Genomic DNA, 27,375 nt, shown 5'->3' with positions numbered 1-27,375 from the left:
GTCCTCATTTCCCCTGGGGTTTTGTACCAAATTTCCAAACTCTGCATGACAGATCCCTTCCACTGTGTCTGTTTTCGACATTTCAGGCACACAGGGATGACAAATGCAGTAATTTATTCACAAAGGGGCTGCTGAGGGAGGGAGGCACCGGAGCGGCAGCTGTATTATAATTTTTCAGTGCACAGAGGTTTCCAACAAGGTGAGACGGGGGAAATGCAATTTTTCACTGTCTATGTTTTGATTACTGAAGCATGAAAAAAAAAAAACATGTTATGAACATGAACATGAAAGAGGTGGGGGGAGAGGAAAAAGAGAAAGAAAAAGGAACAGAAAGAAAGAGGAAGGAAAGAGAGGGAAGGGAGGAGAAGGAGAGAAAGAGACAAGAGGAAAGAAGGATCAAACAAGTCCCCAATCCTGGCACATTCAGATTAAAGCTGAAGGATCTATCATAAGACAACACTTTCCTGATGTTAATGTTAACCAAGGAAAACAGAATCCTTTGTGGCACTTACCGGATGCCAGGCAGACCTCACATTAAAGGGGATAGAGCAAGGCTGGTGGAGATGCAGAAGCTGTCGGTTTCCCTTAACAACGGCGGCAGCGAGCAGAAATCCCCGGCTCTGCCCGGTGTCCCCGACAGGTGATCAGCAGCCTGGAGCAGGACGTGCCACGTCCGAGGGAGGGGCCGGGGAGGGCGTGGCGCCGCCGCCGCCCAGGTGGGGCCCCGCGGGAGCCGCCCCCGCCCCCGACACCCCAGCAGGCAGATCGGGGGGCGGGGGGGCCCAGCTGCAGCCTCTCTGGGCTGGGAGCGGCTCCCGAAGCCTGCCTCGCTCAGATTTGGAGCAGATTCTGATGTGGGGAAGAAGGAAACGGCTCTTCCTTCGGAGAGGGCAGAGACTACCACGTCTTACAACATACCCCCACCCCCCGACCCAGCAAAGCAGGGAAGTTAACAGCCAACTCACAGAAAGAAGGGTGCATACCTGCCCCCCACCCCTCCCCAGGTGACTCTGGAGCCTTTAGGCACGCAGAATGTCTTGTTTGGAAAATGAATGCTATTTTCCCCCTCTAGATGCTTTGAGAGGAAGGGTGTTCCAGGAAAGAAAGCCCTCTAGATACTGCTGTTTAAGCGATTGCTCAATTGTCATTACATACTCGGAATGAGCATGTATTTCCAGACAACATTAATTTTGGATTCCATCTCCACCACCTTAAACAGCTGGGGGTCATCAGGCAAAGTTCTTGGTCAAAGTGCCTCCCACTTCCTCATCTATGGAAATGGAGCCTTGAAACCTCCTTCAGGGACTGTTATGAGGCATCCCAGGTGGAGAGACAGACAACCTTCAGCAACAGAAGACCTAAAAGTAACGCCAAAGTCAGCCACAGCCGCCCTGCCAGCTCCCTCGGCTAAAATCTGGCTCCGCGTCCAACAGCAAAGGATCGTCCTCTCCTAGTTGAAACCAACGTCTCCAGTAAGTTTCCCGGGGTTGGGGGGTGGGCTCCAGGAATCCAATTAAAAATTGTTTTTGCACACAATGGTCAAAGAGCACATGGCCTTTCAGCCCCATTCTTGCCAGGGACACCACGTTGCAGCCCAAGTTACAGCAGGTTTCTGCCCCTAATTCCCTCTAACTTCCCAATTCAAGAGCACACCCATGTTTGAGAGCAAGGAGTATTCAGGAAAAGAAGAGGCTCTTAATTGAGCCAGAAGGTCTTTTTCCTTTAATGTTCCCCTTTAAAAGGCAGTTATTTCTCAAAATGGGACTCACAGGTTCCTTGTAAGACCACTCTTTAATCTGAGCAGAAGACAATAGTTTGAGTACCCTGTTCAAGGATATGCTTTCAGAGACCCTGGCGGGAGTGGGGGCAAGCAGAGCTCTGCTGGGCCAAGAAGGTGCCATCGCCATCTGGTGGTGGCTTGTGCACACTGCAGTTGTGAGCCCTGTACCACCCCCGGTCCAGTCTCCAGGAGGCAGGACATCTGAATCCCTGCTGCTTTGATGGCTTCAGGACAACCTTGGCTCTCCCCAACCCAATTCATCCTCCCAACCTCCCTCACTTGCTACCACCTCATTCCCGCATCCAACACCCAGTGATTAAGTTACCAAGAATGAAATTCCCGAGACCGACAGGAAAAAAAAGAAGCAAAGAGCCAGGGTGGCCCCCCAAAACCTAACAGCGGCAAGAGCCAATCCTGATGAAAAAGTTAGGAGGCAGGACTTCTGCAACCGAAGGAAGAGGCCAGCTGAAGATCCAGGATGTTTCAAAGAAGAGACAGCCCTGACCAGTCAGCCAGCCAGCCGTGGGTGGGATCCCAGAGGAGAGAATGTGCTGGAAATCCAGTCACAAAGGGCTACCAAGCAGGTGGCACTTCCAGAAATCACTCTTAACTACTTCCCTCCTCCAAAACCTTCATCAGTCTTGGCTAAATACATCTAAGTCCAGCAGGTCCCCAAGAGCAGAAACCAACCTTGGGAAGAAATTTGCTGGAGGAAGCTGAGGGCCACGGAGAAAGAAGAAACGAGAAAATAGTTTAGTGGTGTCACTGGAATACACTCTAAAATGCTGCTAGCGATTTCTAAGCAAGAACTGAGGGGGAAGACAACACACAGGGGTTGTATGAAAAGGCCTGGGTGACCAGCTGTGCCTTAGCTGGCAAAGTTCTCTCCAGGTACTAGCAGCATCTGCTTCGAACAGAAGAGAAGATGCCTCTTTGACTCACAGGAGAACAGAAGAATTCTCAGGACTTTATGCTACTTAAAACGCCCTGCCTTTTCCACCTGGGTTGCCCTAAGGTATTATTTGCAACAACTATAAAATTATCTGATTGCAATTTAGTTCAGTTTTACTCATTAGAATTAGATTCATTCAAGAGGTACATTTTATTTTTCAAAGAGGTTTTCTTTTTTTAACTCTTAAAATAAGTGCATTTTATTGCATGAAAATTTACCTCCTTGTAATTGATTTGACTATTTGTCCCATTTGTTTCTAGCTTAATTTTACGTTAGTCAAAAAAAATTGTATTTTTAATGAGTTTGGTCCTTTAAAAATTTTGGGGATCTCATTTTTCTTTTTCTTTAAATTGGAGTATAACTGGTTTACAACGTTTGTGTTGGTTTCACTGTACAACAACGTCAATCTGCTCAATGTATGCCTATAAGCCCTCCCCCTTGGACCTCTCTCCCAGTCCTGTCTTTCTATCAGATGTATACATTTTTAGAAGTGGCTCATATATAAAATAGCTTGAGTCAAAAAAAAATACAGGCCACACAGGTCCTCCCCCAACCCACATATACCGGCCTTGCTCTCTCCTTGGACTTTAAAAACCTCTTTTACTTTAAAAACCTCTGCAACCAACTCAAGCTGACCACGGTCACACAGGCTGCTGTGTCGTGCCAGAACACAAGAATATCTGACTTGTTAAAGCTTCTTTGAAACCACCAGAAACTAGGCCAGCAGGCTGAAACACAACTCTCTATACACTAAGGGATCTCCCCCGCTCCACCCCTGCCTGTTGTTCCAATCTAGAAATCCAAGGGCCATGTTCAAGGGCCAGGCTGCGCTCAAATTAGTAACTGATGATAAGTTCCCGCAGGCCCAGGTCTGTGTTCCCCTGGCTCCCAGCACAGCACCTTTCAGCATGAAGAGACGCTGGCGGAACTCCAGGGAAAGTCAGCTATAAGCACCTGCGGGCTACATCCATGCGAAGCAACCCAGCATAAGCACTGAAGTTTGTGCTGGGCTGGGCAGGGGCCAAATGACCCAGTGGACACTTCAAAGCTCTTCAAGGTGGCCTAGCAAAAAGACAGTACAGTGGGCGGTCAGCTGTCAAAGGACTGCTGCTGCTGCTGCTGCTAAGTCGCTTCAGTCGTGTCCGACTCTGCGACCCCATAGATGGCAGCCCACCAGGCTCCTCCGTCCCTGGGATTCTCCAGGCAAGAACACTGGAGTGGGTTGCCATTTCCTTCTCCAATGCATGAAAGTGAAAAGTCAAAGTGAAGTCGCTCAGTCGTGTCCGACTCTTCGCGAGCCCATAGACTGCAGCCCACCAGGCTCCTCTGTCCATGGGATTTTCCAGGCAAGAGTACTGGAGTGGGGTGCAAAGGACTGCTAGAAATCACTCAATTAAACTGGAAAAGCCATGAGTCAGGAGACCCAAAACCAGTCCGAGTGAAGCCACTGAGGACCGTCTCCACTTGACGGAAGGTAGCTGAGTATCTTAACCTTTCCCAAATCAGCAAGCCTCTCACAGGAAAGTCATCAAGGGCCGTGCCTGCCACTGTCTCCTCTTGGTACCCAATCAATGGTGCACCTGGCTCGCAGTCAGCGGTGTTGAGACTCGGAAATCATCTGTGATCCTGGACCGTTCACTTAATCCTCCTCTTGAAATGCCTATCTGTAAGGTACAGCTTCTCATCTTGCAATGAGTGACCTGATCCCAGGTTTGTGTACGTAGGAGCGAAGGCTGGAAAAGCCCAGTCAGCAGCTTATTCAGCAACTGTGTTTTAAGCTCGAGCCCTGTGCTGAGTACCATGCTGGCCCTGGGGTTTCTGGGGTAGAAGGGCCTGTCGGAGACCACCTCTCACTGCCTTTTCAGGACTTATTTTTCTGAAATAAAAAAGTCACCTGTGCATACCATTTACCACTGGTTTATGCACTGACTTCTAGCCTAATGTAATTGCTTTGTAATGAGCTTATTGCACCAGCAAAATTTTAAGCTGCTGCACAGCAAGGCCAATGTCTTCTTTAGAAATTTACCAATTATCTTGGAGCCAGCCTTCTTGGAGACAGCCTTGGCCCAGAGAACTTAGCTGCAAAACCTCACTACACACAGAAACAGCGTTTGAATTTTGAAATCACAGGCACCATCGACAGGCCCACGGGCTCAGAGTGTCACTTGTAACATCATTCTGGAAAAGCTTCATTATTTACCTTCCCATTAGAAAAATGAGGCTTCTAACCTCAGGAAAGTGTGAGAAGCAGCAATGTTGCCTCTCCTAGAAAAACCCAAATACACCAGAAAAAAACACTATTCACTGATCCCAAGGGCAATGAAAAATCTCAGCCATTATAATTGTCAATAATCCAGTCGTCAGAAATCTACTTGATAATAATATAAACTCACTGTTTTAATTCTCTTGAAGGTACAAGATGGGTTTAACTATAGGGGGAAAAGGTCAACTACAAGTTTACATAATAGGTTCTCACTCAGATGCAATTTTCTAAAACTGAAATAAACCTTTTCAATCCCTACAATAGCAAAGTTGATTTTTCTTTTAAACAGAAAAATTACACATACACACAAGCAAAGGAAGACAGTAAAGACCCAGGAATCTTGTCCTGTGAACATTAATTACAGATTTTTATCTTAGATTGTCTTCTATATTTCTACATATGTGTAGATTTCTTACAAAAGAAACAGAATCAAATTATATAAATGATCTGTAACTTACCTTTTCACTTAGTGTTTTCCTATCACTAAATATTTACCAGAAACATCACTTTTTATGGCTTCATACTATTCGATATATACCATAATTAAACTAATTTAGGTTACTTTAAGAGTCTTCTCCAACACCACAGTTCAAAAGCATCAATTCTTCAGGGCTCAGCTTTCTTCACAGTCCAACTCTCACATCCATACATGACCACAGGAAAAACCATAGCCTTGACTAGACGAACCTTTGTTGGCAAAGTAATGTCTCTGCTTTTGAATATGCTGTCTAGGTTGGTCATAACTTTCCTTCCAAGGAGTAAGCATCTTTTAATTTCATGGCTGCAGTCACCATCTGCAGTGATTTTGGAGCCCAAAAAAAGAAAGTCTGACACTGTTTCCACTGTTTCCCCATCTATTTCCCATGAAGTGATGGGACCAGATGCCATGATCTTCGTTTTCTGAATGTTGAGCTTTAAGCCAACTTTTTCACTCTCCTCTTTCACTTTCATCAAGAGGCTTTTTATTAGTTCCTCTTCACTTTCTGCCATAAGGGTGGTGTCATCTGCATATCTGAGATTATTGATATTTCTCCTGGCAATCTTGATTCCAGCTTCTGCTTCTTCCAGCACAGCGTTTCTCATGATGTACTCTGCATAGAAGTTAAATAAGCAGGGTGACAATATACAGCCTTGACATACTCCTTTTCCTTTTTGGAACCTGGAGTCTGTTGTTCCATGTCCAGTTCTTGAGAGTCCCTTGGACAGCAAGGAGATCCAACCAATCCATTCTAAAGGAGATCAGTCCTGGGTGTTCTTTGGAAGGACTGATGCTAAAGCTGAAACTCCAATACTTTGGCCACCTCATGTGAAGAGTTGACTCATTGGAAAAGACTCTGATGCTGGGAGGGATTGGGGGCAGCAGGAGAAGGGGACGACAGAGGATGAGATGGCTGGATGGCATCACTGGCTCAATGGACCTGAGTCTGGGTGGGCTCCGGGAGTTGGTGATGGACAGGGAGGCCTGGCGTGCTGCGATTCATGGGGTCGAAAGAGTCAGACACAACTGAGCGACTGAACTGAACTGAGGTTGCTTTAACTCTTTCTTCATGGTAAACAATGCTTCATCCTTAAAACTCAACCCCTGGATATATAAGGAGGTATATATATACACACACACATCCTTTGAAATAGAAGGATATAAGACTTTCTTCAGTATTCTCTTAGAATTCAAGTATGTTAGCTAATCATCAGGCCTGTCTTTCTTTCTCTGTGTTTGATAACAATAATATATTTATAGAAGAAAATTTAGAAAGCAAAAAAAGCAAAAATAACTGAGAGTCTTACCACCTTGATATGATGTTGGGATTCTGTTATGCACTCTTTCTAGTCTTTTCTATACATATATATTAAAAAAGTGTTGCCTAAAGGAACACTGAGTTTGGTTTTATTGGTTTTTATCTTTTTGGAGAGAATGCCATAGAAAATATTAAATTTCCTTACTTTAAATTCAGTAATGTGAATCATACAATTTTTTTCAATAAATACAAAACAGGGACACTTCCCTGGTGGTCCAATGCAAGACTGTCCGCTTCCAATGCAAGGGGTATGGGTTCGATCCCTGGTCAGGGAACTAAGATTCCACATGCCAACTGGCATAGCCAAAAAGAAAAAAAAAATGTTTACAACAACAAAAAAGAAACAGAATACACTGAATTCTCTCCCTATGGAGACAGGGAGGAAGAAGACAAGGACAGGAAAAAGGTACAAAACGGAAGAAAAGGCAAAGAGGAGAAGATATAAAACCGCCCCCCACCACCGCCCGTGGGTTGCAGGCTTCACTCTGAATTCCCACTGCCTTGCAGGCCACACAGCGACTTTCATGTCAACAGAAAAAGCCAAAACCCCTGGCCGAAGAGCAAATCACCCCTCGCTAACCAGGATGTGGTCAAAATCCCACCTCAACACCTTGATCCTGTTTTGTTGCAGTTCACCACTGAACTTGATAGCTGCTGTCCACTAAAAAACAAGGCACAGCCTGAAAGTTGGGAACTAGGTTTCATTGGGAAGACTCTAAGCCCACAAGGCAGCCTCTCAGCTAGCTCTAGGAGACTACTGTAAGAAGGAAGGGAGGGGCCAGGATATACAGAAGTCTGCAACTGAAACCAGGCAGTCAGCATCACAAAGATTGCTGCTCATCAAGCCAATGAGTTCAGTGCTTCCCTAAGCACCGGCTTCCCTGGTGGTTCAGGCAGTAAACCATCTGCCCTGGGTCAGGAGGAGGGAATGGCAGCCCACTCCAGTATCGTCCGCCATGGATGGAGGAGGCTGGTGGGCTCCAGTCCATGGGGGTCTCAGAGTTGGACAGGACTGAGCAACTAACGCTTAACTCTTAGGGCCACTGTCCTGCTTTTCTCGCCTTCAGGGTGCACAGCGGAGGGGGGATGCAGTGGCCGATGGCTTGATGGGCACATGGTTCTTTGTTTACGGATATGGCAGGTGACATTCTTTATCCACACTGCTAACTCCTTCAGCTAGGAACTGTCAGAAAGACCTGTCCTGAACTTGGACAGCTTCTGCAGAGTCCAAAGCTCAAAGCAGTCTCGCTGAACAGGATAAATATGCCCAGAGCAGATCCAGACAGCCGGATTCACACTCACTCGAACTCCAGGCTCAATGTACTGAAATAGCTTCCTTCCCTCCACTCCCCCACGTGTATTATTTCATCTGCTCTGATGTAAAGGTCATCGCCTGTGGTTTCAGTTCTGGTCAGAATGAGGGAAGAAGAGCTAAACCCCAGAGCATCCCAGGGGTTTGGGGTTCAGGTGGGAAAGCAGTCAGAGGTGCTGAACTTTTAAAGACAAAAGATCCCATTGCCTTTCAAACACCAAATAGAGAGACAGCAGCAGAAATCCAATGTGGGCTTTATACACAGTCTAAAAATAGACACTTGAGGCAGAATGGTTTCTTTCCAGAACAATTTTAAAGATTCCCAGGAGGTGACAGGTGTTGAGTAAATACCAGATGAAGACAAAGAGTCTCAGAGCTGGTGGGGGAGTACAAAGCCCCAGTCTGGCTTCCTGGCCTCTGCCTGGCGCCCTGGATGGCTGAAAGATAAGTCTTTCTTTCTCAGCCCTGCTGCATAACAAAGGGGCCGGGGAGAGAAGGTCAGGGCTCCCTGACTGATGCAGGAGAGCAGTGCAGAGAAAGAACCAGCTGCCCACTTCTTTCCCGCCACACATACCGACTGGAAGAACATTAAGCTGTGCAACCATTTTCATTAGAAAGACAATGCATGAATGAACCTGCTCGCCAGACTATACATCCTGATCACTTGTGCAGAGAGACCAGCTTCTCCTTAGGTGTGCCTGTGTGTTCAGGGCTTTCCCAGTGGCTCAGTGGTAAAGAATCTGCCTGCAATGCAGGAATCCCAGGAGATAGGGGTTCGATCCCTGCGTCAGGAAGATCCCCCGGTGGAGGAAATGGCAACCCACTCCAGTGTTCTTGGCTGGAGAATCCCATGGACAGAGAAGCCTGGTGGGCCACAGTCTATGGGGTCGCCAAGAGTTGGATACTACTGAAGTAAGTTGGCACGTGCACGGAAGTGTGCATTTACGCAACTTCCATCCATTCCCAGGAGTGGGATGCTCTTGGGAAAGTCAAGAGCAGAGACTGAGGGGCTTGAGGGACACGATCCTGGAGAGAGCCCCGGGGCCGGCCCTCGTCACAGGAGCAGACTGTGCCACGCTCGGGGGGCCCAAGGCCTCACCCTGCCTCTAGCTGTGACTCCAGGACAAACGGACGAATCTCACAAGGGAGTCCCGACACCAGTGTGTTTCCGAGGCTCCCCTAAGGCAGGGCCAGGCGTGAGACCTCCCGGCTCTAGGGTGTCCCTCAGCTCTGAAGTTCTACACATGTGCTCTGCCTTACATCTCTCCTTCCCCAGTAGCTTAGTGAAGCCCTGTCTGAGGAAAGGCGAAAATGACGCGTGTCAGATGTGGGCTCACACACCCTCTATGAACATCACTCATGGCAAGGACCGAGCGCAACATCTGGGCATAAGAGAGCTCAACGAACATACAGCCCAATCGCGCAGTTTCCTAACCTTCCAGTTCTTCCTTTCCGGGCTTACAGGGACAATTGAGAGACTGTCACTCTCTGGCCCTACAGGAATGGAGTCACTGGCTGGTGCTGTCCCGGGCCTTCCACACTCCCTGGCAGGGGTTCAGGATGGAGATCAGGGACGGGGCACTCTGTGCTCTGAAAAAACAGAACAGGCCTTCAGGAGAAAATTTTATTAACCCAATGTCTTCCATCTCCTCATGCCCAGAAAAGCACTAAAATCACTCATGGAGACACTGCTCTCCATGGCTTAGCAGGAGCCTCCTACCGAGATGTGTGTTTGGTTGCACGTTGCTGCTACTCAGTCGTTAAGTTGTGTCCAGCTCTTTGCGACCCCATGGACTGCAGCACACCAGGCTTCCCTGTCCTTCCCTGTCCACCACCTCCTGGAGTTTGCTGAACTCATGTCCAACAATTCGGTGATGCCATCCAACCATCTTATCCTCTGTCGCCCCTTTCTCCTCCTGCCCTCCATCTTTCTCAGCTTCAGGGTCTTTTCCAGTGAGCTGCCTCTTCATATCAGGTGGCCAAAGTATGGGGTTCCCAGCATCAGTCCTCCCAGTGAGTACTGAGGGTTGATTTCCTTTAGGATGGACTGGTTGGATCTCTTTGCAGTCTTTACCAAAATTACAACGCCCCAGTACCAAGCAGGGTCCAGTGGGGCTCCTGGGCACAAAGCCTTTCTGCATCCCCCATTTCTTTGATTACAGGGAAAGTCATCATTCAGTTTCCATGACCTTCCCTAAGTTCCAACGGACAGATCCAAACGGTTATTAATTAGGGAAGGGAGGAGATCGGAGACCAACGAGAAACCGTCAAGAGCACCCTTGGGGCGAGGTCCTGTTTCCCCATTAAGGGATACACGCAACAATATCTTTGAGCTATTCTGCAGATAGTGAAACCTCTCCAGGTGGGAGAAGTTAACAATTAACACGGTATGCTGCCCACAAGCATGTAGACCCCAGACCAGCTGGAGCATGAAGGCTGATGATGGTGCCTCCTCCATACCTCAACACCAACCCATCAGAAGAATGTCCTCAAGCTGATCACACCCTCTTTGAACCATCACTGTGAAACCTCTCACTATCCTCTCCAAGTTGGGATCCATAGTTTTGAGGCAAGAACCAGCTATGTCTCCCTTAGCCTGGCAAGTAATAAATCTATCCTCTTCTAACTTCACCCAAAACTCTTGTCTCTGAGACGTGACTCAGCACCCATGCACGCAGAAGAGAAGCTTTAGGCATAGCGCCCCCACCCACCCTCACCTCTCCAGAACAGTTGCTCAGACCAGTCCGAGAGCTTGTCTCCCGGGCTGGCGTCCTCAGTGAGTTCCCCAATAAAACTAAAGCTCACAGCTCTCGTGCTGTGTGCGTGCGTGTGTCCCAGGTGACAACCACCCTAAGGAAACACTTTTTTCCCTTTACAATCTTTCTTCCCCAGTCCCCACCCTGTGCATCGAATTTCCCATCCAGAAGCTGCGCCTCCTTCTCGGGTTCCTGTCCCCCAGCTCCACTCCACACCTGCCAATGCAGCCGAGTAACATCTCCAGGCATGAGTGCAGAAACGCAGTGCCCCGAGGAGGACAAACGTGAAGTCATCACAATGCTCCTCTGCGTTCCCCTGGCCTGCCTGCAGTCATCTCATGGGAAGCTGATAAAGGCTGACCATCAAAGACTACCATCCGGAGAGATAGGAAAGCGAGTTTTCTCCTGGAACCCTCGATATGCCCAGCGCTTCCTGCCTACAACAGTCCTGCCCACTGTCTGCCGCTTCACATCTTTCCAAGCATCTCTTACTTACTTCAAAGATGACTTTCTCACATAAGGACAGGCCTGACCATGTGAGCCAGAGTTCTCTTCCGGAAAGGAGAGAACCAGCGGTCTGAGCCCTTCACCACGTTAAGACCGTCAGGGACCTTCAGCCTTTGCTGGTGGCTTCCCGGCCCATTCCAAACCCCTGGGGCCTGTGAACACCAATGCCCAGATCTCACCCCAAGCCAGATGGATCAGACCGGCTGGGGGCTGGACCAGGTGCCCCAGGAGCTACGCAGGCAACGTGGATGAGAACAGAGCCTACGCCACCTGGAGGCCAAGCTGGCTCTGCCACCTCCCTGCTGAGACTTCAGGCGAGTGGCTTACCCTTTCTGATGCTGGGCTTTCCTCCACTGGAACCTGCAAAGACTAGTTTCTATCTCCTAAGGTTGATATCACCATGGTGATCCAATTATAATGCATAAAACCACAATGTTTTAAAATACAGGTCTTGGACTCTGTTGCTTCATCCATAAATGACATCTAAGGACAGAAAGCCTTCCTGGGAACGTGAAGAGGAAGTGAAGACAGGAGGGGGGGGTGAGTCATTGGGTTGACTTTTTTCCTTAATATAAAGGAGTGATTTATTCCACAACAGGGCATTTTAAAGAATGCCCCCATTGCCCTGCTCACAGGTCGGGGAGTGACTCAACAGAAGGTAAGTCCTAAACTTTGCCAGAGCCACCCTCTGTCATGAATGGGAGTCTAGAGCAGCCATTAAGGAGAGAAAAGAAACCTGGTTGAGAATAAAGCCAGCAGAGAAAAGGAGAGCCCGCAGAGCAGATGCTGACGTCAGAACACGGGGTTCAGCTGGGTTTTTTGGGTTTTTTTTTGCTTTGTTTAAAAACAAAACAAAACACTAACCTTTAAAAAAAAAATAATGCATTTAGTTATGGCCACACCCCATGACACATGGCACTTCCCCGACCAGGGGCTGGAACCTGGGCCCCTTGCATCGGAAGGGTGGAGTCTTAGCCACTGAACCACCGGGGAAGTTCCCGGATTCAGCTGTTTTTTAACAGACACGCTTGGTTCTTTCTAATCTTTTCTGATTAGACCAACAAGGGAATTGCACTCTTGTAACCTCTTCACTTCACACAGGTACGAAGTTCATCTTTTGAATAAAACAGCCGAACTGGGAGGGCTGGCTCCTGTCATTTTAATCAACATTTGCTAGCGGTTGCACCCACTTCAATGCCCTCCGGTGACAGATTAAAGGGGAGCCATTTCGTCACCCTCATATTAACATACTGCCATTAAAATTTTTCCTTTCTGAAAACATGAGAGCTGAGAAAGGTTTTACGCTAGAGCTTGAACTGCCCCTTCTCGCACGGCAGGTGCAGGCCGCTGTCTCAACGCGTTTGGTCGTCACTGGGATTCCCTCTTCCCTGAACTCCGATGATCACTCTCCAGTTAGGTGATAGGTCGTTTCCTTGATTTGCAGGCCATCATTTTCTATGAACAAAACGCGCTCTTTCTCTGTTATTAGAAACTGGCAGGATTATCCCCAGTCTTTTTTAAACTTTCTGGCATCTTCTCGGCCATACACACTCTTCAGACAGATTTGGCCTGCTCATTCATAACTTCTCTCACTGTTTGTTGTCACTAAGGTGACCAACTTGAGCCTCTTTAAAAAAAGAAAACAAACAACTTTGTGGATATCAAAAAAAAAAAATTGTGGATATTGCTAGGTTTAAACTGTGTGTTATGGGAAAGGGATCTTTCCTTTTGAAATCTTGCCCCAACAACTCTTGCTGACTCCAAGCTCCAGATTAGAAAAGCCCAGGGAAGTGAGTGATATTCAGACCGCAGACCCGAGTAGCCTCACCCCAGGGTCCCTTCACAATAGACCTCCCCATCACTCCCCTGGCACCGGGTGAAGGTGTGCAGCCACTGAGCTGCACTCCGCACTGCCCTCCAGCACAAGTGCCTTGAGACCAAGGTGTGTGTGCTCAGTCGTGTCCAGCTCTTTGCGACCCCATGGACTGCAGCCCGCCAGGCTCCTCTGTCCATGGGATTGTCTGGGTAAGAAGACTGGAGTGGGTTGCCATGCTCTCCTCCAGGGGATCTTCTCGACCCAGGGGTCAAATCCAGGTCTCTTGCATCTCCTGCACTGGCAGGCAGGTTCTTTACCACTAGCACCAGCTGCGAGTACCTAGAAACCAAGGACCATCGCTAATTAGCATCACTGATCAGTGTCGCTGACAGGATGTGGTTTCCCGTTGCCAGAGATGGGAGAGCGGGGCTTGGAAAAAGGACGCCTTTGACTCAAAAAACCAAGACTCTGAAAAACCCTTCTGGAAGACACCATGCTTAATCATGGAGAGAATCTTTAAACATTGACCCAGCTCCTTTAGAAAACTGTGCGCCACAGTCCCACGTGCCCCCTCAAGGCCTCTGGGATGGTCCAGGGAGCATCCCCAGGAAGACCTCACCTCCACACTCAAAACCGTCCAGGAGGGTGCTGGCGGGAAATCACGAGTCAGGAAGCTCTGTGAGAGGGTAAACCCCACCTGACCCCAGAACCTTCCTCACACAAAAGACAACACCACAGCAGGGCAGGTGCCCAGAGACGGCGACACCAAAGCCAGGCACACCTACCCTCCCATGAAAGTCCCTGCTGCCGACACAGTCAATCCCGAAGCCTGCAGGGCACAAGCCTTCTTCCCTTCAGTAGCTGCTTCCTCTTTAACTGATTTTTTCTTTAAATGTCCATTTCTTTATAAATGGACATGGAACTCCTCTGACATCAGAAACTGAAACGAATAAAGTAGACTATAAAAAGGAAGAGGGTGGAAGCAAATTTCTTTAAAAAAAAATTTTTTTTTAGGCTAAGAAGGGTTTTCACAAACTTAAAACTTCGGTCATTCACATACAAAAAAGCAAGCTAAAGTGATACCCACAAGGGCAAGAAACAGTCAGCTGTAGCTAAGAAGCCTATGCATGCAGTCAGGAGCTTTGCAGGCAATACTCAACTCAATCTGCTAGATGAGACGCTCCAGCAAGAGCTCCCAGCCAGGAGGGGGCCAGGCGGGCTGAGCAGCTGTGGCTCAGGTGATGGTTCATCCAACCTAGAGAGCTCGCTGGAGGATGGCATCGCCAGACTGCCAGCTAAGGATTCACTTAGTCCCAACATGAGCGCACCTGAATGGGCAAATGTTCGCACTGAGGATGAAGGATGCTCAAAAGGTGATCTCCACCTGGAGCATCGTTTATAACCAGTGGCAACCAGATTCTGAGGAGCAAGAGTCCTCCAACCAGGACTCCCAAAGGTGGGGGGGAGGGCGGGGGGCAGGCATCTTTCAAGGTGGTTTCCTCTGCAGTTGGCCCAAGACTTCGATGATGAAAGGGGTGTGGAATTTAAGCTCTGAGTGGGCAGGGCCTCGAAGTTCCCCTCCCGCCCAGTGCCTTCCATGGTGCATGGAACATTGTAGGGGCTCAAACACATACCTGAAAAAAAAAACCAAGATACGAAACACAAAAGTCTGGCTACAACAAGAGTGAAGGCCTGTGCCATTACTTCTGACCAAACAAGAAGGCCATCTCTAAGCCAAGCCCAGGCTTCTCTGGACCCGAGGAGAAGGTGACCTGCCACTCCACGCACTGGCTCTGCAGCATTCTCAGACACACTGCTTGGCCACAGAAAAGGCTAAGACACAGATGCTTATGAGGGACGAACTAGAAACACGGCCACAGCTACTGGGGAATCGAGAGGAGTTCCCAGGATTGTAAGGTGTGACTCTCATGCCCCCCCCCCCCCAATCTCTCTCGTGCACACACACGGATCTGGGGGTGGGGGTATGTTCAAAGGATCTATCTCAGTAAGCTTGGGAGCGAGACAGAGAGGGGCTTTTATTTCCTGTCTCTTACATGTCTACTGAGATTTCCACAATTAACAGGCACCAATTTCTATATCACTTAAATATGCAAATTTGAAATTAAACAAGAACAACCCCCCGTCCCCCACTGGTCTGCCTTCCTCATTATTAAACTGGAAAACCATTTATGATCCACTGCCCATTAGCACTGTGGGGTTTCTTTTTTGGGGGAAAAAAAGGAACAGAATTGAGCCACCTCTATCCAATTTTTTTTCAAACCTGTTTGTTCTTACTATTTGAAGCCAATTTTCAGCCCAGCTTAAAGGACTTAAAGGCTCTCAGGCATGGCGACATTTCCGCTGCCATCCTCACTGTTATGAGGAACTCTCTGCTTAGTCTTCTCTGTAAAGAAGCCCTCAGATGGACCACAATGCTCAAGAGGATAAAATAAAGCCAGAGGGAGGCAAAAGGCAGGGGAAGCTGAGTGAGGCTGCGACCTAGGGTGACAAAACACACCTCCTGCAACAAGGGTTAGCACCCTCTGGACAGCTGAGCCTGTCTGCAGTCCGTGGAGCTCACACCCCATCTCCCAGACCTCTGCACCGGAAGAAGTCCTGTTCCACTGAGGCAGCATCTTCTCAGCTGAGACGGTTTTAGAGCTTTGCTATTGCTGTGGATGACTCACCTCTTGGCTTTGGAGGCAGGCCTTTGTCAGGGGAAGGGGTGTCTAGAGAAAACACACAGTAGGCCTCGTGTTTCTCTCTCGTCCCAGCCCTGTTGGGGCTGAGAACATTAGCTCACGAGAGCCCCCCTGACAGCCGTAATAAACTGGAATGTCTTCAGCTGAGAAGAAAGTGAACACAATGCCATTACAGACGGACGCACAATCTTCTCCCTGATCTTTCTCCCCAGTGCCTCCCAATTTTTTTTGTCCCACCGAAAGCCTTTATGGCGTTCCCCGTGGTATTGTGTCTCGTCGGTATTTACAGACATGAAAAAACGTGAAAGGAGAAGAGAACAAGCAAAGTGAGTCGAGAGACGGCCCGTGTTGTTCTCTCCTGGGCTGTCGGAGCCACTCCCTATTCTGTTGAAATAAGCCCTTGGCTGTAACCTGCCCACTCAAGTAGGTTGCCCACAAAGAAGCACCCTTCCCAGCCACCAACAGAATGTTATCTTAAAAACCCCCAAGCACACCTGAGAGAAAATTAGCCAAGCTTTCATTAAAAAAAAAAAAAATTAATTGCTGCTGCTACTGTTCTTCGAAGGCCACTGTCATCAATCTGAAAAGCACTGCTGTCTACATGCATCATTAAAAACTTACCTACAGGGAAGAGATGACAAGAGAAAAATTTTAAAACCCTCTGGTCTTTCCTAAGTCTGTTTTTCATGTCATGGATTGCTTTCATTAACTTCTCCATAGTGCTAAAAACTCCCACAACCTCAGACAGAAGCATATGCAAACTATATATTTTAATTTCCAAAGCCAAATACAAATATTTTTCAAACCATCCACACCTGTCTCCCACATGAGCATGGATATACATAACTCTTTATATTACTATCTCTATATATTAAGAATGTCAGTCTGAAAATTCCTTTCATAAGGAAAAATGCATTTTAAAGGTCTGATCCATAAAAATGTGAAACTGAAAATTCATTAAATTTATTTTGTCTTTGGGCCATACTGGACCTTCATTTGAAAAATTTCATTTCTTCTCAATATTTATTTATTCCTTTATAGTTCATGGCCTTGTATTGTGATGATCTACAACTCTAGGAAATTACTTGGCAGAGAAAGGGAAGGAAATGAAGGAAATCAAGCTTAATGCTAGGTACTGTCTACTTTAAAACCAACTGCGTAAAAAGTATGGACTGCTTAAAGTAAAATCTTCATTCCTCTGTATGTCACTATTGAGAATAATTCAAATACCTGCCAAATAAGATTTGAATTTTTAAAATTTAAAATGAACTCCCGAGGATTACTAGATATGAAAATTATTTTAATAGTCCAGAACGAAAATGCACCTGATGGTCTGGCCACCAGAGGGAGCTATAATTCCCCCACACACCTGAGTGTAGATACCCAGGATTCAGAAACCTTCACGGTCAGGGACGCTTCACAATGCCTCTCCTCCCGCGAATTCTACAAAGTCAGAGGGGCTAAGGGTGAGGCCCTCCTTCAAACTAAAGGCAGTTGTGGTAGCTTCAACATAAGAAGCTAAAAGTAACGTGGTATGTGCTGGTAGAGGCTTTTTTTATGTTACTAAACTGTATAACCTAAGTACTGTAAAGAATGAGGGTCATTACATACAGACCAGTAAAATAAGAAATTATGAGATGAGAAGGTAAGGAAAACTGGCGCATATACTGAAGAAAGGAGGGCCGAAGCAAGAAAAGGAAACTGACCATGGGGTGGGGGGCGAAATGTGTGGGAAGCGCATGCGCACAGCGTGACCGCCCAGCACCGGGCTGAGGGGACGACGCGCTGCCCCACCCCTGGGCCAGGTGGGCACGGAGGTGGGGAAAGCCGCCTGCAAGCGGTCTCCCTGGGCATCGTCGTGAAGGAGATGGCTGTGCAAGAGGGGAGATGGTGGCAGTCAGGGGCGCCAGAAGCAAGGATCTGAGCACAGCTCTGGGGGGCAGGGAGCCGAGGCCAAATGGAGGGCGCAGACAGAGGGCGCCGGAGTCAGGACCTTACTCCACTGTGGGAGCGATGGCTGAAGGGCCCACCAGCAGCGGAATGTGGTCTCTTTGAGAGGGAGCACGCTCTTCATGGGGCTTCCCTGGTGGCTCAGCTGGTGAAGAATCCGCATCCGCCTGCAATGCAGGAGACCTGGGTTCCATCCCTGGGTTGGGAAGATCCCTGGGAGAAGGGAAAGGCTACCCACTCCAGTATTCTGCCCTGGAGAATCCTCGTGGACTGTATAGCCCATGAGGTCACAAAGAGTCGAACCCGACCCAGTGACTTTCGCATTCTCTTCATGTGCAGAGGGGCAGGGGAAGAGGACGGGCCTGAAGATGTGAACCCCGCTCAGGAAGCCCTCTGCACAAACAGGGGCAAGGAAGAGCTGGAGGGATGGGACAGCCAAGGACAACGCCCCAGTGCCTAACCTGGAGGCCCAGATACACAGACGGTGAGGCCGTTGGCTGAGAAACATTAGTCCAGAGAAAGAACAAATATTTTGACATTTCAGGCCAAGATACTGGTTTGTTGTTGTTGCAAACAAACGAGGCTGATTCAGGTACTTGGGCATTCAAATCTCATTTCCAGCACATGCTGGTTCTACTACATTCTTAATAACAGAGGGAAAATGAAATCACACTGCAGGGAGCCAGTAACCCATTCTGGAAGAAAGGAGTTTGCATATTTTTCTTTTACAATCTTTTCTTTTACTGTCCAGACTGTGCAGATAACATAGAAAATCACTTCAACAAAATTAAACCACTGTTTGCAAAGAATTCCCAAGAGTTTACGAGGGAGAGAGAGAGAGAGAGAGAGAATATATAAGCAACACTGTCATTTTCTTACCAGCAAAAAGAAAAAGAAACTGTGATAAAGTTATGATTCATCCATTCTGATTTCTCAACCAGTTGCCCACAAACTTGAAATGCAGTATTTCTTTTGAATGCTTCTCTACCTTCCTACCATGAATGCCTAATTTCCAACAACTAAAAATAATAGAGACTTTAAAACAATAATCAGTTGTTCAAAAGAGGAAGCACAACAATCTACGAAAAACCGACAGTGGAAACAAACCTTGCAGCTTATTTATGCCGAAGGAATGTTAGCATACACTAACTGCCGCAAGGCTGAACACCCAAGAATTGAAGCTTCCGAACTGTGGTGTTGTAGAAGACTCGAGAGCCCCTTGGCCAGAAAAATCTTACCAGTCAATCCTAAAAGCAGTCAACCCTGAATATTCATTGGAAGGACTGATGCTGAATCTCCAATACTCTGGCCACCTAATGTGAAGAGCCGACTCATTGGAAAAGACCCTGATGCTGGGAAAGAAAGAGGGCAGGAGGAGAAGGTGACGACAGAGGATAAGATGGTTGGATGGAATCACTGACTCAATAGACATGACTGTGAGCAAACTCCAGGAGATAGTGAAGGACAGGGAAGCCTGGTGTGCTGGAGTCCATGGGGTCACAAAGAGCTGGACACGACTGAGCAACTGAACAACAACAACAGACTTTTACATCACTTGTGTTGATATTATACAGTAGGAGTGCCAGTTCTTTTAATAATTTACTGAGGAGTTACACATTGCAAATTCCTCATTAAACATTACTTGTACTAAGGTCATAAGTTTAAGAAATACTCAGCAGAGAAAAGAAGCAGTATTTTATGCTCTGCATCTGCTGGGATCCCTCTAAATAAAACTTTATTTCTTATAAATGTATTAATATAAAGCACTGAGAAGTCATTTTCTCTAAGATAAAAACATTTTATACTCATTTGTAGACTTTAAAATCCACAATGCTTATCTAAAATGTTTGACAAGCTGTATTTTAAGTATGCTGGCTTTAGAGAGCAAAGGAAAAAAAAAGTCTACTGCCGTTTCTAGGGGCCTGACTCCTTCATGCCCCAAAAGTCAATACTGGCTGAATTCCCGTCTGTCATTGATCAACCAGCAGCTCAATGAAACAGTTTAATCTGGAAATCATGACCAAATAATATGGGTGCTCCCAGTTCTAAATACATATATTGTTGAGAATCAATAGCTTATACTCTCAGGGGCTAGCAAACTATGGCCCACAGGCCACTGGCACATGGCCACGCCCGTTCATTTAGTGTCCTGGCTGCCTCTGCACTATCTCGAGAAACCATAAGCCCTGCAAAGCCTCAACTAGTTTATCTCTGACCCTTTACAGAAAGGAGTTTGCTGGCCCCTGATTCCGACTGCCTATAGCACTTAGAGCTTGTATTTATCGCTGAAAAACCTGCCAGATTGGTGAAATTTCTAAGCAGTCTTAAAAACTTTATTTTCCATGCTCCTGCCCCAAATATTTCATGCAAAGATGGACACAATAAAGGACAGAAATGGTATGGACCTAACAGAAGCAGAAGATATTAAGAAGTGGCAAGCATACACAGAAGAACTGTACAAAAAAGATCTTCATGACCCAGATAATCATGATGGTGTGATCACCAACCTAGAGCCAGACATCCTGGAAGGCAAAATCAAGTAGGCCTTAGGAAGCATCACTAAGAACAAAGCTAGTGGAGGTGATGGAATTCCAGTTGAGCTATTTTAAATCCTAAAAGATGATGCGGTGAAAGTGCTGCACTCAATATGCCAGCAAATTTGGAAAACTCAGCAGTGGCCACAGGACTGGAAAAGGTCAGTGTTCATTCCAATCCCAAAGAAAGGCAATGCCAAAGAATGCTCAAACTACCGCACAATTGCACTCATCTCACAACGCTAGCAAAGTAATGCTCAAAATTCTCCAAGCCAGGCTTCAGCAGTACGTGAATTGTGAACTTCCAGATGTTCACAATTCTGGATACATGTCCACACGCTGGATATAGAAAATGCAGAGGAACCAGAGATCAAATTGCCAGCATCCACTGGATCATGGAAAAAGCAAGAGAGTTCCAGAAAAACATCTACTTCTGCTTTACTGACTATGCCAAAGCCTTTGACTGTGTGGATCACAACAAACTGTGGAAAGTTCTTAAAGAGATGGAAATACCAGACCACCTGACCTGCCTCTTGAGAGACCTGTATGCAGGTCAAAAAGCAATAGTTAGAACTGGATATGGAATAACAGACTGGTGCCAAATCGGGAAAAGAGTTCATCAAGGCTGTATATTGTCACCCTTCTTATTTAACTTATATGCAGAGTACATCATCAGAAATACTGAACTGGATGAAGCATAAGCTGGAATAAAGATTTCCAGGAGAAATATCAATAACCTCAGATATGCAGATGATACCACCCTTATGGCAGAAAGTGAAGAAGAGGAAGTAAAGAGCCTCTTGATGAAAGTGAAAGGGGAGAGTGAAAAAGTTGGCTTAAGACTCAACATTCAGAAAACTAAGATCATGTCATCCGGTCCCATCACTTTATGGCAAACAGATGGGGAAACAATGAGAGAGTTTTATTTGGGGGGGCTCCAAAATCACTGTAGATGGTGACTGCAGCCATGAAACTAAAAGACACTTGCTCCTTGGAAGAAAAGCTATGACCAATGTAGACAGCATATTAAAAAGCAGAGACATTACTTTGCCAACAAAGGTCCATTTAGTCAGAGCTATGGTTTTTCCAGTAGTCATGTATGGATGTGAGAGTTGGACTATAAAGAAAGCTGAGCCCTGAAGAATTGATGCTTTTGAACTATGGTGTTGGAGAAGACTCTTGAGAGTCCCTTGGATTGCAAGGAGATCCAACCAGCCCATCCTACAGGAAATCAGTCCTGAATATTCAGTGGAAAGACTGATGCTGAAGCTGAAACTCCAATACTCTGGCCACCTGATGCGAAAAACTGACTCATTTGAAAAGACCCTGATGCTGGGAAAGATTGAAGGCGGGAGGAGAAGGGGATGACAGAGGATGAGATGGTTGGATGGCATCACCGACTCTATGGACGTGTGTTTGAGTGAGCTCCAATAGTTGGTGATGGACAGGGAAGCCTGGCGTGATGCAGTCCATTGGGTCACAAAGAGTTGGACACGACTGAGTGACTAAAGAACACAGAGAGGCATCCAAAACGGATTCTGGATTGTGCTTTTTTTCCCTTTAATATTTATTTACTTGGCTGTGCCGGGTCTTAGTTGTTGCATGGGGGATTGAGTTTCCTGACCAGGGATAGAACTTGGGCCCCTTACCTGGGAAGCATGAGTCTCAGCCACCAGAGAAGTCCCTGGCCTGTGCATTTTTAGAAGCATTACCTTCAGGTATAACCATTTTTCTACCTTGAATGATGCCATTTTGGTCAACGCAGCTGCACAGGGAGCTGAGAGGGCACATGGGGCTTCACTGAGAACCGGTTGATGGGGAGGCCGTCGCCCAGGGAACCATTCACAGTGAGAGACGCCTCCTTTATCCCTCTGGTGATGAAACTATAGTGGTGAGTACTCCGCCAGCTGAACGCTGGACCCCCCTCCCTGCAATACCTGCTGGCTGTGTTCCTGGAGGCTGGGTTGTTAGCTCCGTTTCTGTAAAATAAATATTGTCTCCATTGTCTTACACATTCCGAGACGCTTTCACTTCTGACTCATCTCAAGCTGGCGACATTCCCTTCCTTGTCATACTTCAGTTCCTCACACCCTTCCCCACCTCCCCCCACAAAGGGAAACCTCTGGGAGACAAATACAGAATAAAATTTCAGAATAAAGCAAGAGAAGCATTATTGGGGTGCAGGTCGGGGACACAGGCAGCTGTGCAAAGGAGGAGAGGCAGGAACGAGGGACGGGAGGTGGCCAGGGAGGGGGTGAGGCGGAGGAAAGACGAGCAATGTCGGGCAGAGGATCCAAACTTCACCGCCACTCCCCAGAGGCACCGTGGATTTCTGCTCTCACTGGTGCCCTTTGTAAATAATTACACTAGGGGATTAAAATACTGCCCACAGCTCTTCAGCTGCTTTTAAATTTTTTCATTTTCTCAGGCTCCACCCTGATCAGATGAACAAAATTTATTAAGCATCTACTATGTGCGGGGTGCCTTCATATTTCTGTCGTAAGTCATGTCCAATGCTTTTGCAACCCCATGGACTGTAGCCCACCAGGCTCCTCTGTCCAAGGGATTTCCCAGGCAATAGCAGGGTGGGCTGCCATTGCCTCCTCCAGGGGGTCTTCCTGGATCAGGGGTTGAACATGTTTCTCCTGCAAAGGCAGGTGGATTCTTTACCATGGAGACACCTGGGAAGCCCTCCCTCACTTTCCTAAAACACATCCAATTCTCTGCCCTGGAGACTCGGGGACCAGAGAGCATCATTCATCACTGCTGGAGGTGAAGGTGAGACATCCGGTAATTTTCCCTCCTATCTCTGTTAAGCAGGTGACAGAGCCCAAGTTCCTTCGATGACAGATGCCAGCACGTTCGTGTGTCTGGAGTCAAGGCAAAGGAGGGGCTGTGAATGCAGGATCCTCATGAATGTAACAGAGCGGGTGGTACAGAAAGGGGGCCTGTCTCCTTTACCTGCTTCATTTACTAAACCCGGAAAGGCACAAAGGCCAATTTACAGGAGTGTATATTTAAACTGCTCCGATAGTCCCGGCATTCTGAATCGGTGCCCATTCCAGCACAGCCTCTTCAGGGAATCCAGACCATTCCAAACATCCGTTCTTACCGCACTGGCTAGGACAGCAAGCCTTGGGGCCTAACACAGGACAGACACATGCTGGTCCTGCGCACTGACCCACCTGCCACGTCCCGCATTTCTGTCTAGAAAACCCGGTGGCCTGAATGGTAAGCAAATGAAGACTGGCATATTTGAAAAGGATGCTGTGTCTATTCATACATACAAAGACTGGGAGATCAGCACACATTTATAATACCTCAGGTCATCCTGATGCAGCTCTTGATGTGAAAATCTAATCAAACTCTTCAGATGGATGACAATTATTTATCTTTTTTAAATGGGAGAATAACTGCTTTACAGTTTCTGCAGTGTGACAACGTGAATCAGTCATAAATGTATGGCTATCCCCTCCCTCCTGAGCCTCCCTCCCACTACTGAGGGATATAAAACTTAAACATAATATAAAATAGAATAGAATAAAAATAATAAGTTGTGTGGCTGCTGTGGAAATGTCTTTATTTGGGAGGAGCGGGTGTAATAACATCCTTTCAGGGTTTGGGGGTCAGGGGAGTACAATTAGAATGAACAGCCTGTGGGCGAGGTGCTCTGGGCTCCCACATGACTAATTGTGAGAGCTCAGATTTTCAGACAAATACTTTTGGCCCACAGGCCATTAGTGTTGATGCTGTGATGCTCAGCAATGCCCTAGATAGCTGAGGCTGCTCCGGCAGGCCTGCACAGAGAGAGGGCCAGGTTTGCGTGGAGCTGGCAGGCCGCAAACAGCCTCGGCGGAGCAGAGGGGCCCCGCGTGCGTCCAGGCGGGCACTGCGCTGCAGGCAGGCCAGCTCTACACGCTGCAGACCACACAGGGCAGAGGCGAGCACCAAACGCAGGTCATCCCTCCAGGGGCCTGAGGGCCCCGTCAGTGGAGAAGGCGAGCTGCTCAAAAGATGGCAGGAGGTGTGGGGTCCATGGTGTGAGGTCCTACCCAGAGGGTCTCCACCAGTTCCAGCCACTCTACCTCACAGGAACATGAGCCAAGATGTCTAGGTTGCTGAGATTTTTTTCCCCCAGAAAACTGTTTTTTTAATATGAAATTTTCCAAATCCATTGGCTCAAAGTTTTTATTTCTTTAGTGTACCATGGCTCCTGGTGGCTCAGACAGTAAAGAATCTGCCTGCACTGCAGGAGACCTGGGTTTGATCCCTGGGTCAGGAAGATCCTCTGGAGGAGGGCATGGCAACCCATGTCAGTATTCTTGCCTGGAGAATTTCATGGACAGAGGAGCTTGGCAGGCTATAGTCCATGGAGTCTCAAAGAGTCGGGCACGGCTGAGAGACCAACACTTCTCACCTTAATGTACCGCAGACCAAACAGACGCACTTCTGGATTCAGCAGAGAACTCCCGCTAAACAAACCCTGACTCTACACAAACCCTGGCCTCACTGCCTCCTAGAAGCACTGGCAGTTTAGCAAAGGGACCCTCAAGGCACTTATGGCCTCGCAGTTTCCCCATCTGTTAAAGGAGGACAGTTCTTTTGTTTGCTGTTTTCCAAAAGGGGCAAAGGAAAAAACAACATCTGATCTTTCGGGAGAAAAAGCAAAGTAATATTTACAATTTACATGTCTCTAGTGCCAAACTGTCCCCTTGCCCATTTCTTGCTGGCTACCTGGGGGCAGATTTAATTTGACAGTGGAGGAAACAGACTTTAACCCGGGGATGGATTTTAGCTCCATCAGTTACAGGACAACCAGATGCTGGGTCCTGCCTGATCAAACAGCAGCCCCCTTTCCTGAACTACAGGTCTAAACTGGATTTGATCAAGCTTTCAGATCCAGCTCCTAATGTACAGGAAACCCAGGAGAAAGAGGAGCACAGTGTTTGATACCACGGGAAGCAATCAAATGTGGTCAGAGAGACAATGTACTGATCCCTCAAGGTCATTCAAAAAGGGGCGACAAGACTGTTCTAGATTAACAGGATCTTAAGAGACCTCACAGCTAACTGCAATACATGACTCTCAACAGAATTCTGGGTTAAACAGCCCAATCGTAAAAGGCATTTCAGGGCCTTTTATCTGGAGGAATTCAGACCATGGACTAGGTAACAGAGTCCATCAGGCAATTACTGTTAATTTTGTGAAAACCGCAGGGTGGTTAAAAGTAATATGGTCTTCGCTTTTGTTCTTGCCTTTTTTTTTTTTTTCCTAGAGATGCAAGCTGAAGTATGCAGGGGCTAAATGTCAAGATGTCTACAATTCACTTTAGAATACTTCAGGAAAAAAAGCAACAGACGCAGCCAATGTGGCAAAGTGTTAACAACCTAGACCAGGGGGATGGGGGTGAGCTGGTGCCACAGAGCTGTCGTCACATGGCATTAAGCCCCCATTAGTCTCAGTTGCTAGCAGACGGAAGGACTTTGGCTACATCCCTCCAATACCCAAGTCCGTACGTGTTTTAAATTTCACCAGCTGCCCAAAGAAAAAAATGACAGCAACTCAAACAGGTATAGTGTAAGGCTGCCAGCTCAGCACACAATGGAGAAGAAACTGTCAAAGAAGCAACTCTACAATATGGGTCTTGGAGCCCCCACACAACAACTTTTATAAGATTCTCTCAATAACCTCAGACACCAGATGACACCATTCTCATGGGAGAAAGCGAGGAACAACTAAAGAGCCTCTTGACGAGAGTGAAAGAGGAGAGTGAAAAAGTTGGCTTAAAACGCAATATTCAGAAAACTAAGATCACGGCATCCGGTCCCATTACTTCATGGCAAATAGATGGAGAGACAGTGGAAACAGTGAGAGACTTTATATTTTTGGGCTCCCAAATCACTGCAGATGGTGACTGCAGCTATGAAATTAAGACACTTGCTCCTTGGAAGAAAAGCTATGACCAACCTAGACTGCATATTAAAAAGCAGAGACATTACTTTGCCAACAAAGGTCCATCTAGTCAAAGCTATAGGTTTTCCAGTAGTCATGTACGGATGTGAGAGTTGGACTATAAAGAAAGCTGAGCGCCGAGGAATTGATGCTTTTGAACTGTGGTGGTGGAGAAGACTCTTGAGAGTCCTTGGACTGCAAGGAAATCCAACCAGTCCATCCTAAAGGAGATCAGTCCTGAATATTCATTGGAAGGACTGATGCTGAAGCTGAAACCCCAATACTTTGGCTACCTGATGCGAAGAGCTAACTCGTTGGAAAAGACCCTGATGCTGGGACAGACTGAAGGCGAGAGGAGAAGGGGACAACAGAGGATGAGATGGTTGGATGGCATCACCGACTCAATGGACATGAGTTTGAGTAAACTCTTGGGAGTTGGTGACGGACAGGGAGGCCTGGTGGGCTTTGGTCCATGGGGTCACAAGGAGTCAAGACATGACTGAGCGATTGAACTGAAAGCTGGTTTGTCTTCACCAAAGCTGCTCAATTTGAGGAGCAGCTTGATGATCCCCAAAGCATTTCACCCACCCTAACCTGAAATAAAGACTCTGATCATAATTAAGGAGGGAAAAGGGGGAGGGTACATTAAATGTCCCTAATTCAGTCACCGCTTAAGCCTATGACTAAAGGTTAAATGCCTCAAGATACAAGCTTGACTGAGAAAGAATACAGTTTGAAACCCCAAAGATATTTTAAGCTAAAAACAAACTTAAAAGATCTTACTTAGTAAAGTACATCTATCCGAAATCTAATACTGGATGGTCTTTCTCCCTCTTGCATGCTCAGTCACGTCCGTCTCTTTGCAACCCCATGGACTGTAACCCGCCAGACTCTTCTGTCCATGGGATTCTCCAGGCAAGAATACTGGAGTGGTTTGCCAAGAATACTGGATCTTCCCAACCCAGGAATCAACCCTGTCTCCTGTACCAGCAGACAGATTCTCTACCACTGCGCCACCCGGGAAGCCCCCTAATACTTGATGATATTCACTCACA

General features: G+C 47.2%; 1 protein-coding gene across 6 annotated transcripts in view; it reads right to left on the bottom strand.

The window, feature by feature from the left end:
* Positions 1–27,375, bottom strand: part of NEDD4L (NEDD4 like E3 ubiquitin protein ligase) — a 371,893-nt gene that overhangs the window by 215,840 nt on the left and 128,678 nt on the right. The window contains exon 1 of one of the 6 annotated variants that reach the window (XM_069569086.1): positions 9,539–9,737. The exons of 3 other annotated variants lie outside the window; for them this stretch is intronic. The gene's annotated coding sequence lies outside the window, so the exon portion shown is untranslated. Of the gene's footprint in view, positions 1–512; positions 1,075–9,538; positions 9,738–27,375 lie in introns of those variants that run through there. 2 more of the 6 variants (XM_069569083.1, XM_069569078.1) reach the window with 2 other exon arrangements.

Source organism: Ovis canadensis, chromosome 23, assembly GCF_042477335.2.
Source record: "Ovis canadensis isolate MfBH-ARS-UI-01 breed Bighorn chromosome 23, ARS-UI_OviCan_v2, whole genome shotgun sequence".
In the NCBI taxonomy this organism is placed as follows: domain Eukaryota; kingdom Metazoa; phylum Chordata; class Mammalia; order Artiodactyla; family Bovidae; genus Ovis; species Ovis canadensis.
The sequence above is the reverse complement of the archived record's forward strand: the minus strand, read 5'-3'. Positions and strand labels throughout refer to the sequence as shown.